Raw genomic sequence first — 17156 nt, forward strand, 5'->3', positions numbered from 1 at the left:
TATCTTGTTAAGCAGCCTCATGTGTAGCACCTTGTCAAACGCCTTCTGAAAATCCAAATATACAACATCCACTGCATCTCCCTTGTCTAGCCTACTTGTAATTTCCTCAAAAAATTGTAATAGCTTTGTCAGGCAGGATTTTCCTTTAAGGAAACCATGCTGAGTTCTGCCTATCTTGTCATATGCCTCCAGGTACTCTATAACCTCATCCTTGACAATCGACTCCAACAACTTCCCAACCACTGATGTCAAACTAACAGGTCTATAATTTCCTTTTTGCTTCCTTGTCCCCTTCTTAAATAGCAGAGTGACATTTGCAATCTTCCAGTCCTCTGGAACCATGCCAGAATCTATCGACTTTTGAAAGATCATTGCTAATGCCTCCGTAATCTCCGCAGCTACTTCCTTCAGAACACAAGGGTGCATTCCATCTGGTCCGGGAGATTTATCTACCCCTAGACCATTCAGCTTCCTGAGTACTTTCTCTGTCGTAATTGTGACTGCGAACACTTCTCTTCCCTGTCACCCTTGCGTGTCCGGTATACTGCTAATGTCTTCCTCAGTGAAGACTGATGCAAAATACTAGTTTAGTTCCTCCTTATCTCCTTATCTCCCATTACAATTTCTCCAGCATCATTTTCTATCGGTTCTCTATCTACTCTCACTTGTCTTTTACTCTTTATATACTTGAAAGAGCTTTCAGTATCCTTTTTGATATTGTTTGCTAGCTTCTTTTCATAGTTCCTCTTTTCCCTCTTAATGACCTTCTTAGTTTCCTTTTGAAAGCTTTTAAAAACTTCCCAATCCTCTGTCTAATTTTTGCTTCTTTGTATGCCCTCTCCTTTGCTTTAACTTTGGCTTTGACTTCTCTTGTCAGCCACGGTTCCATCTTTTTTCCATTCGAAAATTTCTTCTTTTTTGGAATATACCTGTCTTGCACCTTCCTCACTCCTCGCATAAACTCCAGCCACTGCTGCTGTGCTGTCCTTCCCGCTAGTGTCTCTTCCCAGTGAACTTTGGCTAATTCCTCTCTCATGACACTGTAGTTTCCTTTACTCCACTGAAATACCAACATATCGGATTTCGGCTTCTCCTTTTCAAATTTCACAGTGAACTCAATCATGTTATGATCACTGTCTCCTAAGGGTTCCTTCACCTCAATCTCTCTAATCACCTTCGGTTCATTACACAATACCCAATCCAGTACAGCCGATCCCCTAGTGGGCTCAAAAACAAGCTGTTCTGAAAAGCCATCTTGCAGACATTCTACAAATTCTCTCTCTTGAGATCCAGTGCTGACCTGATTTTCCCAATCCGCTCGCATGTTACAATCCCCCACAATTATCATAATACTGCCCTTCTGACAAGCCTTTTCTATTTTGTTGTAATTTGCAGTCCACATCACTGCAGCCGTTTGGAGGCCTATAAATAACTGCCATCAGGGTCCTTTTACCCCTGCTATTCCTTAGCTCAACCCATAAAGATTCTGCACCTTCTGAGAATGCACCTTCCACCTTCATGGAGAAGCTGAGAAGGTGTGAAACCTCTCAAGCATTGAAAGAGTGTATTATCCCAGAGGGGCACATAGGTAGCAATGATTACAAAGAAAGTGTTAACACTACTGAATGTATTGAACAAACGACACAAATAAATCATTTTATAATATATGTATTTTGTTATGAATGAAGTCCATTTCTGAAATCTTAAAAATAAAACGGAACAAACTCTAGTGGAACTGGAACATTCTACATAATGAGGACTACGGCTGATTCACTGGATAATCTTGTTCCAGGGTCATAAGGTCATTGGGTTATAGACCATAGAGACATGCCCTTTGTCTATGCCGACCATTGATCTCCCACTTTCTGTGTTACGGGTACACTGAAACTTACAGCAAAAGGCATTGTTTGTGTCATCCAATCAGCGAGGATTGTACTGGGTAGCCTGCTAGTGTCGCCATCTTCCTGGTGCCAACATAGCATGCCCATAAATCACTAAACCTAATGCTTTGGAATGTGGAGGAAACCCACGCAGACACGGGGAGAGCGTACAAACTCCTTATGGATGTTGGTGGGAATTGAACCTCAAAGTTACAGCTGGCGCAGTAATAACATTACGCTAACCGCTGTGCTACTCTGCCACTCCTACATCAATTACATCACTTACACTAATCCTACATCAATCCCATCCTATTTGCCATCAGCAAACATACTAACCAATCCTTCCACTTCCTCTTCCAAGTCCTTTTTAAAAGTCATAAGAACCATGGGTCCCAGAATAGCAAACACGAGGAACTCTGCAGATGCTGGAATTTCAAGCAACACAAATAAAAGTTGCTGGTGAACGCAGCAGGCCAGGCAGCATCTGTAGGAAGAGGTACAGTCGACGTTTCAGGCCAAGACCCTTCATCAGGACTAACTGAAAGAAGAGCTAGTTAGAGATTTGAAAGTGGGAGGGGGAGGGGGAGATCCAAAATGATAGGAGAAGACTGGAGGGGGAGGGATGGAGCCAAGAGTTAGAAAGTTGATTGGCAAAAGGGATATGAGAGGATCATGGGACAGGAGGCCTAGGGAGAAAGAAAAGAGGGAGGGGGGAAGCCCAGAGGATGGGCAAGGGGTATAAGTGAGGGACAGAGGGAGAAAAAGGAGAGAGAGAAAAAGAATGTGTGTGTGTATATAAATAAATAACGGATGGGGTACAAGGGGGAGGTAGGGCATTAGCGGAAGTTTGAGAATTAAATCTTCATGCCATCAGGTTGGAGGCTACTCAGATGGAATATAAGGTGTTGTTCCTCCAACCTGAGTGTGGCTTCATCTTTACAGTAGAGGAGGCCGTGGATAGACATATCAGAATGGGAATGGGACGTGGAATTAAAATGTGTGTTACAGTAGAGGAGGCTGTTGATAAACTACAGTAGAGGAGGCTGTGGATAGACACGTGGATGGGTCCCAGAATAGATTTTTACGGAACGCCATTGGTCATTAAATTTCCAGGCAGAATACACTCCTATCCATTTCTGACCCTCTTCCTTCTGTGGGTAAACCAGTTCTGAATATCCATACAGCCAAATTTCCTGGTATCTCATGTCTCTTGACTTTCTGAATGACCTTACTAAAGTCTATAAACACCACATCCACTGCTCTGCATTCATCGGTACGTTTTGTCATTTCTTCAAAGTATTCCGTCAGGCTCAATAGGTACAACCTGCCCCTTACAAAAGCATGCTGACTATCCTTAATCAGTCTACATTTCTCCAGCTGCTCATGAATCCTGTGTCTAAGAATCTTCTCCAATAATTTACCCACACTGAAGTAAGACTCACTGGTCTATAATTCCCAGGGTTATCCAACCAACAATCATCTGATACTTCTCCTTTTCATTGTTACTGGCCACAGATCTTTGCCAAGGTCCAGCAATCTCTTCCCTCACTTACTGTAGTAACCTGGGGTACATCTCTTCTAGCCGCAGAAGTACCTGTCCAAATGGTTCTCAAAATTTCCAGCACATCTTATTTCTTAATGTCAATATGTTCCAGCATATCGATCTGTCCTATGCTAACCTCACATTCATCAAGGTCCCTTTCACAAGTGAATACTGAAGCAAAATATTCATTAAGGACCTCTCCTATCTGCTCTAACTTCAGGCACATGGACATAGAACATTACAGCACTGTATCTACCCTTCGGCCCATGATGTTGTGCTGACCTTTTAATCTACTCTAAGATCAATCTATTCCTCCCCACCCCCACATTGCCTTCCATTTTCCTATTACCGATGCGCCTATCTAAGAGTCTCCTAAATGTTCTTATGTATCTCCTCTAGCTCCAACCGCTCTGTATAACCTCGGGCAATGACCCTATATTTTCCTCCAAACATCTTAAAATTATGCACTCTCATATTAGCCATTTCTGCCGTGGGGTAAAGTATCTGGCTATCTACTCGCTCTGTGCCTCTTAACATCTTGTGCATCTATTTGTCGGGTCACCTCTCATCCATAGAACCATAGATCCATAGAACACTACAGCACAGAAAACAGGCCATTCGGCCCTTCTAGTCTGTGCTGAAACATTATTCTGCTAGTCTCATGGACCTGCATCCAGTCCATAACCCTCCAGACCTCTCCCATCCATGTACCTATCCAATTTATTCTTAAAACTTAAGAGTGAGTCCACATTTACCACATCAGATGGCAGCTCGTTCCACACTCCCACCACTCTCTGAGTGAAGAAGTTCCCCCTAATGTTCCCCCTAAACCTTTCCCCTTTCACCCTAAAGCCATGTCCTCTTGTATTTCTCTCTCCTAATCTAAGTGGAAAGAACCTATTCACATTTACTGTCTATACCTCTCATAATTTTGTAAACCTCTATCAAATCTCCCCTCATTCTTCTACGTTCCAAGGAATAAAGTCCTAACCTGTTCAACCTTTCCCTGTAACTCAACTCCTGAAGACCTGGCAACATCCTAGTAAATCTTCTCTGCAATCTTTCAATCTTACTGATATCCTCTTTCTTTCCAAAGAGAAAACCCCTTGCTCACTGAACCTCTCCTTATCAGACATGCTCTCCAATCCAGGGAACATCCTGGTAAATATCTGTACCATCTCAAAGTTTGCACATTCTTCCTAAGATGAGGTGACCAGAACCGAACAAAGTATGCCAAGTGTGGTCTAACCAGGGTTTTGTAGAGCTGCAACATTATCCTGCAGCTCTTGAACTCAGTCCCCTGACTAATGAAGGCCAACATACCGTATACTATGTTAATATCCATATCAGCTTGCGCAACAACTTTAAGGGATCTATGGATGTGATCCCCAAGATCCCTTTGTTCCTCCACACTACAAAGAATTCCTGCCATTAACCCTGTATTCTGCCTTCAAATTTGATCTTCCAAAGTTCATCACTTCACTTTTCTGAGTTGAAAGCCATCTGCCAAATGCTTTCTCTTTTATACCTGATTAGTCCTATCCTCACTCTAGTTAACATCCTGTTCTTCACATACATGTAGAATCCCAAGGGGTTTTCCTTAATCTTACTCACCAAGGCCTTCTCATGTTCCCTTCTGGATCTTTTAAGTCTGCACTTAAACTCCTTCCTGGCTGCCTTGTAACTCTCAAGAGCCCTGACAGATCCCTGCTTCCTAAACCTTAAGTATGCTCTTTCTTCACTGCACTGAAATCAGTCCCAAGTTCAATTAAATCTCTTTTGTCTGTTCATGATCCATATCTCCCCATTCTCTGCATACTTTTGTTCTACCTCTCTACTGCCCATTATGCTGATGCTTAGGGCAGCAATGAAGGTCCACCATCTATGCTAGTGTTCAGGGCTTCCTTCATCATTATCTGATTAGAAAGGTTGACTCTGTCCGCTGTTATAGGACACACTGGAGGCTGTGGTCAAACAAAGGATCTTACAGAAAATCCTGGCAATTCTGGATGATGTTTCTCACCCTTTGCATGCCACTTTGGCTGAGCAGAGGAGCTCTTTTAGTAGTAGACTAGGACAACTGTGCTGCTCCAAAGAGTGCTGTATGAGGTCATTCTAACCCTTGGCTATTAGATGATGAAGACACGCCGTCCTCTTTTATTGTCATTTAGTAACGCATGCATTAAGAAATGATACAATATTTCAATATTTCCTCCGGTGTGATATCACAAAACACAGGACAGACCAAGATTGAAAAAAACGAACAAAACCACATAATTATAACATATAGTTACAACAGTGCAACAATACCATAACTTGATGAAGAAGTCCATGATCACAGTAAAAGTTCAAAGTCTCTCAAATGTTCCACATTTCATGCAGATGGGAGAAGGAAAAAAAACTCTCCCTGCCATACCTGACCACGGTCCAACTGTGAGTCATCCGAAAACTTCGAGCTCTGATCAACTCTCCGACACCGAGTACTGAGCGCCATCTCTGTCCGAATGATTCGATCTCCTTCTCGGTTGCCAACGGCTGGCAAAGCCGGGGAATTTGAGGCCTTCCCTCTGAAAGATTCCCAACCCCGCAGTAACGACAGCAGCGAACGAGCATTTCAGAAATTTTTCCACATGTTCCTCTGTGCTTTCATGTCCGTCTCCATCAAATCAGAATTGTCCACGGCCCCTATTTAACGGATACGATACCATTTTTCACCGGAGGGCTGCGGGTGACATGGCGCGTTGCTATCGCCTCCTCCTGTCCTCCTTTTAGGCTCTATAATGAGTCAACCTATAGCCGGCGAAGTGATGACCCCCACCGCCTTTTGTTAGACTGTTTCAGGTAACTTATTTTTTATTCTTTCTTACCTCTGTTCTAATATTTGCATATCTGCATACTTGTAATGCTGCTGTGACTCTGTAATTTCCTATGGGATCAATAAAGTATCTATCTATCTATCTAACCAATCATGTCAGTAACTCGGTTTACACTACTGTCAGTCATGCAACTTCGAAGTTTCATTTATTATCAGAGTATACAACCCTGAAATTCTTCGTTTCTCTGGGTAGCCATGAAACCAAGGAAAAAAAGAAAGGCAACAAAATCATCAACTCCCAAATTTGAACAAAAAAACCCACAAAAAACTTAACAAAATGGATCAGGCACATCAACCCCAAAATCCCTCCTCCTGCACAAGAAAAAGCAAGCAAAATAGATGAGGCACATCAACCCCCAAAACTCCCTCCCTGCACAAAAAAATACAGAACATAAAAACTATTTTTAAAAGTCTGTAGTCCAAAGTCCACATCCAAAATGCAGAAAAAACCTGGGCAACACGTTTTGGGTGCAATGGCAGTCAGGCCTCTCCGGCTTTAATCGGCGAACAGTGAAAGCTATCATCGGTGAAATGGGGTCAGACATTGGTTCGCATGCTTTCTTGCCATGAGGTTCGCTCATATTGCCTTTGCCTCCTGGAGTACTCTTGGAGACTGCAAAGCACCAAGGTACCCAAACGATTTCCAAACAGTAAAACATAGGCTCCAACAGTTCTATAATCACATTCAAGATGAGAAACAAATTTAAAAGACATAAAAGAAGAGAAAAAAATGGTTTCATTATCTGTCCAGAGGATGTCTGCACATGGAGACTCAGAAATACAATCGCTCTTAGATGTAGCACAGCTCTCATTGCTGTTTCCGTAACTGTTTTTTTATACCAGTCTGGATTGTTAGGCTGAACCCCCGAACCTGGAGGACCCATATGCAATCTAAAAGGTTCTTAAGTCCCGTGATTGTGTCTGCTTCTACAACCCTTGGCTTTCCATTCTCGACAGCTATCACTCTCTGTGTGAAAGAAACTTGCACATTTCTCTTAAACATCACCATTCTCACTTTAAATGCACAATCTTTAGTATTTGACATTTCTATCCTGGGAAAAAAGATTTTGACTCTCTACCCTATCTATTCCTCTCATCCTTTTATAAACTTCTAACAGGTCACACCTCAGTCTCTGATGCTCCAGAGAAAGCATCCCAACTTGTTAAACTCTCTTATAGCAAATGTCCTCTATTCTAGGCAGCAGCCTGGCATACCTTTTCTGTAAGTCTTTCTAAAGACTCCACATTCTTCCTGTAATTGGGCAAGCAGAATTTCTCACAATTATAATGGAGCCACCAGAACTGCAAATTCCCCCACTCCCCAACCCATTAACTCATCCCACTCTTGTTTTGCCTGCAGTTCTCTGAATATTGTGCTTTTATTTGGCTTTTTTATAAAGTATTTCCTGTAAAAGTTGTGATTATAGTTGTCTATATTCATTTAGCTTTGAAACAGCGAATATATCTAGAAGGCAGCAAAATCTGGCTAGAGATCAGATAATGAGGAATTTCAAGTCTGCACATGCTCCCAATGAGTACTGTGCAACTCCTATATGATGAAATAAATGTAAGTTAAGAATAATTTTCAGTCACTTAATCAGACATATTGAGTGTAATTAGTCTGCATGCACAGGTAAATTTGAGTTGGTAAAAATGCAGGGTTAGTTCATTCAGTAGATCTCACTTCTAGGCCTTTCTCAAAGTATTAACCAAATCTGGTTAAAACTGACAAAACTTCATGCAGTATAGAGTGGACTGGGGATTGTCTGGAAACCACAGTGGTAGTCACAATCACAAGCAATGTTGTGGACTGTGGTTGTAGTGGGTGAAGCTGTTAGTAATGACTTGATAGATGTAGGTGGAGAGGTCCAGGTTGCATGGACTGGATGGTGGGGTTCTTGAGATGGATGTTGCTTTCCTGCAACAGCACTCCTTGCAGAAGTGTTTAATGGTGGAGAGGGCTTTACCTGTGATAGACTGGGCCATATTCACTACTTTCTGTAGGCTTTTCCATTCAAGGGCATTGGTGCTTCCATACCAGGAATACACTCTCCACCACAGATCTACAGAAGTTTGTCAAAGTTTTAGATGACATGCTGAATCTGTGCAGACTTCTAAGATAGTAGAGGTGCTGCTGTGCCTTCTTTTTAATGTCACTTACATGCTGGTCCCAGGTAAAAATGATAATGCCTGGGAATTTAAATTTGCTGACCCTCTCCTCCTTTGATCACCTGATGAGGGGTTCTGGTTTCTTGCATTCACGCCATCTTTGTCTTCCTTTCAGAGAAAGTCATAAGAGTCATAGGAAACTACAGCATAGAAACAGGCCCTTCAGCCCATCTCATCCATGCCAAGCCATTTAAACTGCCTAGTCCCATCAATCTGCACCCGGCCAGGCCCTCCATATCTCTCCCATCCATGTACCTATCCAAACTCCTCTTAAAAGTTGAAATCTAAATAGCCTCCATCACTTGTGCTGACAGCTCATTCCACACTGTCACCACTCTCTGAGTGAAGTTGTTTCCCCTCATGGTCCCCTTAAGCATTATACCTTTCACCGTTAACCTATGACCTCTAGTTGTAGTCTCACCCAACCTCAGTGGAAAAAGCCTGCTTGCATTAACCCTATCTATACACCTCATAATTTTGTATACCTCTGTCAAATCTCCTCACAGTCTTCTACATTCTAGGGACTAAAGTTCAAACCTATTCATTCTTTCCTTATAACTCAGGTCCTCCAGATCCAGTAGCATCTTTGTAAATTTTCTGTGTACTCTTTCAATCTTATTTACATCTTTCCTTTAGATAGGTAATCAGAACTGCACACAATGCTCCAAATTAGGCCTCACCAATGTCTTTATAACCTTATCTACCTGTGATGCCACTTTCAATGAATTATGGACCTCTGTTCCCAGAGCGCTTTGTTCTACTGTACTCAGTGCCCTGCCACTCACTGTGTAAAACTGACCCTGGTTGGTCCTCCCAAAGTCCAAGACCTCACACTCATCTGCCATTTTTCAGCCTATTTTCTGAGCTAGTCCAGATCTCACTGCAAGCTTTGATAGTTTTCCTCACTATATACTACATACCCCTCTGACTGGAAATGCAACAAGATCATACACATAAATACTATAGGCACATGAAGCGGTGTGAGACCTGGATGAGTAATTCACCTTCATGATACCCTGAAGCTTTTTTTTACTGTCTATAAAGCACAAAGCAGGAATATAATGAAATACTTGCTGGATGAATACGGCTCTAACAACACTCAAGAATCTCAGTTTCAATCAGGACAAAGCAGATTGCTAGGTTGGTATTCTCTACAGCAGTGTAAGCATATATTCCCTCTGCCACCACAGAGAAGTTTTTCTGCGAGGTACTACGACAGAAGTTCCTGTATTTGTGACCTCTGGTACCATCACCAAATTCAAGGGAATCTGTCCCATGATCTCATTAAGACCTTTTGAGTTTTGAATAGACTAGACAGAGTGGACGTTGAGAGAATTTTCCAATAGCGGGGGAGACCAGAGAGCACAGCTTCAGAATACAATGACATCCCTTTAGAACAGAGATGAGGAGGGCTTTCTTTCGCCAGAATACGGTGAACCTATGTCATTCATTGTCACAGATGACTGTTGAGGCCAAGTCATTGGGTATATTTAAAGCAGAGGTTGATTGTTTCTTAATTAATAAGGGCATCAGAGGTTATGGGAAGAAGGCAGGAGAATGCGGTTGAGAGTAAAGCCTAGTATGTGAAAGCTTATCAAACACCTTATCAGCAGTCCATATAGTATACTGCCCTTCTCTCATTGACCTCCTTGGTCACTTCATCAAGAAAGTCAATCAAATTCATTAGACATGATCTCCTATGCACAAAGCTGTGTTAGCTTCCTCTAATCAACCCCAGTTCTTCCATATGCATGTGCATACCATCCATTAACTTGCATATTGATCTATAGTTCTCAAGTTTTCCTTTGCAGCTCTTCTTCAATAATTCACTACCTTCCAGTCTTCTAGCACTTCACCCATGACTGTTGATAATGCAAGTACCTCAGCCAATTTCTTTTCTGACCTCCCATAGTGTTAGACTCTGGAGATTTGACAACCTTCATACATTTAATGCATTCTATTTCCCCAGCAGTATGGAAAATAATGAATTCTTGCTAAAGGATGAAATAGAGATGGACACAATGCACCACTGGTAGATCTGCTGCCTCATAGCTCCAGCAAATTGTATTCAATCCTGACTTTCAGTGCTGATGCATGGAGTTTGCACATCTCCCCCATAGGTTTCTCTTGATTCCTCCAGAAAATAAACTTGCTCGGCGCATGGGTCAGAATCAGAATCAGAAATAGGATTACAATTATTCTTTTATATAAAGTGAAATTTGTTTTGTAGCAGAAGTGCAGTGCACAGATGTAAAATTACCATAAATTACAAAATAAATAGTGCAAAAAAGGAATAATAAGGTAGTGTTCATGGGTTCATGGACCATTCAGAAGTCTGACAATGGATGGCAAGAAGTTGTTTGTAGTAGTAGTAATGAGAAGTAGTAATGAGAAGAGGGCATGTCCCAGATGGAGAAGCTTCTTAATGATGAATGCTTAGCCCTTTGACCCATCTAGTCCATGCTACTTGATCTGCACAGTCCCATCTACCTGCATCCAGACCATATTCCTCCAACCTCTCTCATCCATGAACCTGTCCTAACATCTCTTAAATGTTACAATTAAACCTGTATCTATCACTTTAGGGGAGAAAACCAGTATGAATTCACTCTATCTGTACTCTTCTTAATTTTGTATTTTATCACATCTCCCCTTATTATCGTTCGCTCCAGGGAATAATGTCCTAACCTATTGAACCTTTCCCTATCAAAGAGGTCTTTAAGTCCCAGCAAAATCCTTGTAAATTTTCTCTGTGCTCTCTCAATCTGATTGATACCTTTCCTGTAGGCAGATGATCAGAACTTCACACAATGCTCCAAATTTTATGTCACCAATGTCTTATACAACCTCAATGTAACATAACAGCCCAAGTCCTGTACTAAATACTTTTATTCATGTTCAAGTTCAAATTCAAGTTTAATTGTCATTCAGCCATACATAAATACCCATGGTTAGCCAAATGAAACAACATTCCTCCATGGCCAAGGTGCAAGACACAGTACAGACAGTCATACACAGCACAAGATGCATATACGATAGCAGTAAACATACAGTCACACACACACACACAAAAAAAAAGCAACAGTATATGAAGTCCAATGTACCAAAAGCTCTCTTTATGACCCTATCTGGTCTAATGAGGGGAGGAGAAGATGGCGACGTGACGCAGCGTGCGCCCCCGCTCCAAAATGATATCGTATTTGTTAAATAGGTACCATGCACAATCCTGATTTGATGGAGATGGAAGTGAGAAGCAAGAGGAACATCTGGAGAAACTTCTGAAATGCCTGCTTCGCTGCTGCTGCTACTGTGTGATCGAGAATCTCCAGAGGGGAAGGCCCCCAAATCCTCAGCTTTGCCTATCGCCTGTTGCTGAGGCCGGGGTCGAAGCGCTCAGTGGAGATGGTGCTCGGTGCTCAGTGTCAGAGGTCTGGTCGGAGGCTCAAAGTTTTCTGACGGACTCAAGAGTCGGCTGTGGTCGGGTGCTTCCGGGGTGCTGCATCGGCAAGTTTGCGGCGCTGGAGGTTCATGGCAGGAAGAGAGTTTCTCTTCCTTCTACCGTCTGCGTGAGATGATGGGACTTTCGAGAGACTTGGAGACATTTTTTTACCGATCCCGTGGTCTGTTCTTTATCAAATTACTGTATTGCTTTGCACTGTTGTAACTATATGTTATAATTGTGTGGTTTTTGTCAGTTTTTTTAGTCTTGGTTTGTCTTGTGGTTCTGTGATATCATTCTGGAGGAACATTGTATCATTTCTTAATGCATGCATTACTAAATGACAATAAAAGAGGACTGCGTGTCCTCATAATCTAATCTAATCTATCTGTGATGCCACTTTCAAGGAATCATAGATCTATATTCCCAGGTTCCTTTGTTCTGTAGCACACCTCAGAGCCCCACAATTCTCTATGTAAATCTTACTGTGGTTTTTCCTCACAAAGCACAACAGCTCACAATTGTCTGCATTTAATTTTGTCTGTTATTTTCAGCTGATTTTCCCAGCTGTTCATGATCATGCTGCAAGCTTTGATAGCCATTATCCACTAGGCCTCCAATCTTGGTTTCATCTGCACATCTGCTGATCTAGTTTACTACATTATCAATAAATAATAATGGATCCAGCACTGATCCCTGTGGCATACTATTAGTCACAGGTCTCCAGCCAGGGAGGTGACCATCTACCACCACTCTCTGGCTTCTCCCATTAGCCAGTATTGGATCTAATTCTCTACAATATCCTGAATACCGACTGACTTAACCATCTAGATCAGCTGACCTATAACTTCGTGGCTTATTTTTAGAGCCTTTCATGTTAAATGCAGCAAGTAATTGAGGAAAGCTTCTATTAAAAATTTCTGTAGTTATTCCTGTAGTTATTTGATACTAATTAAGTTGAATTATAGTCTATTAATTCAAATTTATTGAAAAATTCGCTCTGAAAGTAATTTGGGTTACTCCAGTCTTTGTTAATAACCGCTGATAGATATGTAATTGAAGTGCACAAATGGGTGCAAAACATTTTAATGCAGTAGGGTGAATCATCCTCAGAGTTGTTGACTATTCCATGTGGAATTGCTGGTCACTGATGCGAACAGAAGGACATCACCTATTATACAGATCCGTTGTGAGTCCAGCACCTGCTAAATGGCAGATGCTGTTATGCTGGGATCTGTTGATCTGGCTTGGTCTTGCTGGAATTGCACAGCACCTCTTTTTGGGCTTTTGCCCCTCTGACTCATCACAGTTAGACATGGAGATGGACCAGAGCACCACCCCTCCCCCCCCAACAGTTCACTTTAGTATGAATTCGTGACCATTATCCATCATATTGGCCAGGTAGGTTACTTAAACAAAAATATCTTGGAGTAATGACAGAAAACAAAATCTTTTGCTTTTCAGCAAGAGTAGCTGGGGCATTTCTGGAGACAGAGTGTTATTACCACACTGCATGAGATTTGGGGTTTGTTCCCAACTCCAGTGTGTAGAGGTAGGAGGGAATGTTCATTGGTAAGGAAGATTCGGATCAACTTGTTGCAATTATTTTTTTTTGGTCTCTGACAATTTTGCCTCTTTCCACCACTTGTCTGGGTGTTGCCTTTAGAACTTTCCTACATGGCTATTTTAACATTCATGAACTAAGTTGGTGGGCACTGATGGGTCATTTAAGCATGAAGAACTTCAGATTATATAAAAAAAAACTCCAAGAGTACACCATTCCATTATTCAGAAATCCTGGTAATTCAGCATCTGGCTCACCCGTTGAGGCTTCCTGCACTCCTTTTAAACTCACCTGGGCCCTCTTTCAAACCCTCCCATTAATTGTCTGGGACTCTATTTCCCATGGTCCCTGGAAACTCACTGGGGGCCCAATTCCCAATTCTGACATGCTATACCACTGAATAATATCTTTTAAAAATATGACTGATTGGTATATTGGGGTATTTCAGTAACATCCAGTAGTCCAGAAAATTGCCAGTTCAGCATCTCCTCACTGTCAAGGATGCCAGATTAACAAAGGTTTACTCTAAACAGAAGCATAAGTAGGTAACTTGGTCCCTTGTGCCTGTTCTGGCACTGAGAAGATGTGCTTACACCTCAGTGCCGCTTTCCTGGACTTACCCTATATCACTTCAGTTCCTTTGCCAGCTCAAGTGGTTCCAGCTAGAATTACACCAACAAATGTGGATCATGTGTCATCCATGACTTGGTTGTGCCAAGATGACTGACGTGCTGTGTGGAGTAGGATTCTTCTACTTCAAATTGTTCAATGTGCCTTATAGAATTATTAGAAAGATTTGAGAACAAGACCCTTAAACGGGCATTCCCTCTAATGGTCAGTAAGGGACTGAGAGAAATAAAATGCTAAGTCACTGAGTCTCTCAGCAGTCTCTACTGCTTTTAATCAGACAGTTCAGTGAAGGCTAAGGTTCATATCCTCAGTGTGTGCCAAAGGTGAATTTTCTCAGTTCTGTATTTTCAGATGCAATCACAAATCAATCATTAAGGTTTTAATAACCAATAACATTCCCAGCATTTCCTTTCCAGAAGATCAGTATGTCAAGACCCCGCCGATTGCCTTGTTCACCAAGACACTGCTTTACTTATCTTGGCACCGGTCATCATGGAGCTCTGTGGGTATAATGTTATTCATTGGTTAAAATCGTTATACAATGGAATGTCTGTGCCTGATAAACAGAAAGTTTTGTTGTTTGGGAATTTTTCATGTTCCCAGACAAAGGTCTTAGAAATTTTTATGTTTACAGGCGAAACAAGTTTGCTTATCTGTCAGTTGGCTGGTCTGCACCCGTTGTTTCAAAATGTTATTATTTTAATCTCAAGGCGATTTGTGGCAGAGAGAAATAGCCTAACACAACAGCCATTTTAAGCGAGTTGCTCGAAGATGTTTTTTTCTACAACCTACTTGTTTGGAGACTAACTTTTCTGTGTTGTCTTTTTGTGCTATATGCTGTGGATTATTTTATTTGTAAAAGTTTGGAAATTATTATACATAATTGTTAAATGTTTGGATTTCTATGCATTGAAGAGATGTAATGGAAGTTCACAAATACATAGAATGCAGAGCTTGGCTTTTCAGAAAAAGACCATTTGGTCTCCAGGGGCTTATTGCAGTGTGCCTGTTCTACCCCAATTCTCCAATTCCTCTTTATCCTGTTTCCTTTTACTCATGCATTCAGACAGACATTGAATAAATCAATACTATTGTCTTCAGTTGTTCTATGCTGAATCTATGCGGCAATTAATTCTAAATTTTTGATTGAATTTAATGTTTGCCTCATATTTTATGCCCCACAAGAACATTCAAACCCTTTCCTAATTGTAAAGACTTCTAGACAGATTCTTCATAGTCTTCACTTTGCTAACCACCTTTTCTTTCCTAGTAGTTGCATGCTGTCAGTGATGTTTAAATCCCTGAAAATCTTTTCTGAAATTTTGCTCGTGTTTCATTATTCTATTTTAACTTGAAGCCCACAATACATCAAAGGTGTGTTGATAAATTTCTCTGTATAAATTTACCTCCCTACTTTTATATTCTGCTTTATTAGAAAGAAATAACGGTACACACACTTTATATCCATTTCAACTGGCAATGCCACTTCTATGATTTGCACATCTCTTTGCTCCTTTAACCGATTAATTGTTTACCATTAAATAAATAAATGAATAATTCCATGAGTGTCTATCTTTTGCTTAACTGAGTCACCATGCACTTTGTTATATTAAATTTAATTTGCTCTGTATGCAGGTTTTGTATATGTTTGTTTATGTTCTCCAGTCCATCAAATTATTCCCCCCCCGACCCAATCATCTCTCTCTTTTCTCTTCCAATTTAGAGAATTCAGCAACAAACTTCTGATAACGTGATTCTTCCATCCACCTCTCCAGTCTCAATACGTTTGCATTCTTTGTTGTTTCCTGTTTTCTTTTTTTTTCATTTTTCTGTCTGTATTTTGCTGTTCTCCCCTGCTCTGTTTCCTTCTTCATCAGATTCTACCCATTTCGCTTTGCTTCTCTTTGCTCTTTCCCATTCCATTCTTTATTCATTCTTTTGCTTTTCTCTTTGCTTTGGTTTCCCTCCCTGCTTCTGGAGTCATTTCTTTAAGACTTTTCACTTCCTTGTAACCCCCTAAAGTTCTCGTCCAAGTCTCCATTTACTGTGGATCGGAAAGGAGGTGGGCAACTGGAGCGAGAGGGATAATGGTACAGACAATACTGCTAAAATAGTGTGGGCTGTGTGTCAACAGTGAAACTTTTGCTGTTCTATTGTAAAGTCATTGGGCTGAGAATGTTTGTCTCCTCTCCACAAAAGCAATTTTGAACTGATTCCATAACTACAGACTCACTTTCAAGGACTCTATAACTCATGTTCTTATAATTGCATTTTTATTCCGCAGTTTGTTTTCCTTTGCACATTGGTTGTTTGTCAGTCTTTATTTATGTGTAGTATTTCATAAATTATATTGTCTGCAAATTTCTGCTATTTTCTGCAAATACTTGCAAGAAATTGAATCTCAAGGTAGTATAATTAGTGGCCACTTTATTAGGTACACTTGTATGCTTGCTCGTTAACGCAAAAATATCTAATCAGCCAATCATGTGGCTGCAACTCATTGCATAAAAGCATGCAGATATAGTCAAGCCCTTCAGTTGTTGTTCAGACCAAACATCGGAACTGGGAAGAAATGTAATCTAAATGACTTTGAAAGTGGAATGACTGTTGGTTTAAGTATCTCAGTAAGGGCTGACCTCCTGGATTTTTATGCACAACATTCTATAGAGTTTACAGAGAATGGTGTGAAAAACATCCAGTGAGCAGCAGTCCTATGGACAAAAAAGCCTCACTATTGAGAAAGGGCAGAGGAGAATGGCCATCTGGTTCAAGCTGACAGGAAGATGACAGTAACTCAAGTAATCATGGATTGCAAGTGGTGTCCAGAAGAGCACCTCTGAACATGCAGTATGTCAAACCTTGAAATGGATAGGCTAAAGCAGCTGAAGATCACGAATATGTCCTTAGTGGCCATCTTTTTATGTACAAGAGGCACCTAATAAAGTGGCCACTGAGTCTACAGCATATGTAATTTGATAATAAATTTACTTTCAGTGAGATTAAAAACAAATTTTACAGGTATCAGATAGAATACTATCATCTTAGAGATGTATATC

This window comes from Mobula birostris, chromosome 2 (genome assembly GCF_030028105.1).
Source record: "Mobula birostris isolate sMobBir1 chromosome 2, sMobBir1.hap1, whole genome shotgun sequence".
Lineage (NCBI taxonomy): Eukaryota > Metazoa > Chordata > Chondrichthyes > Myliobatiformes > Myliobatidae > Mobula > Mobula birostris.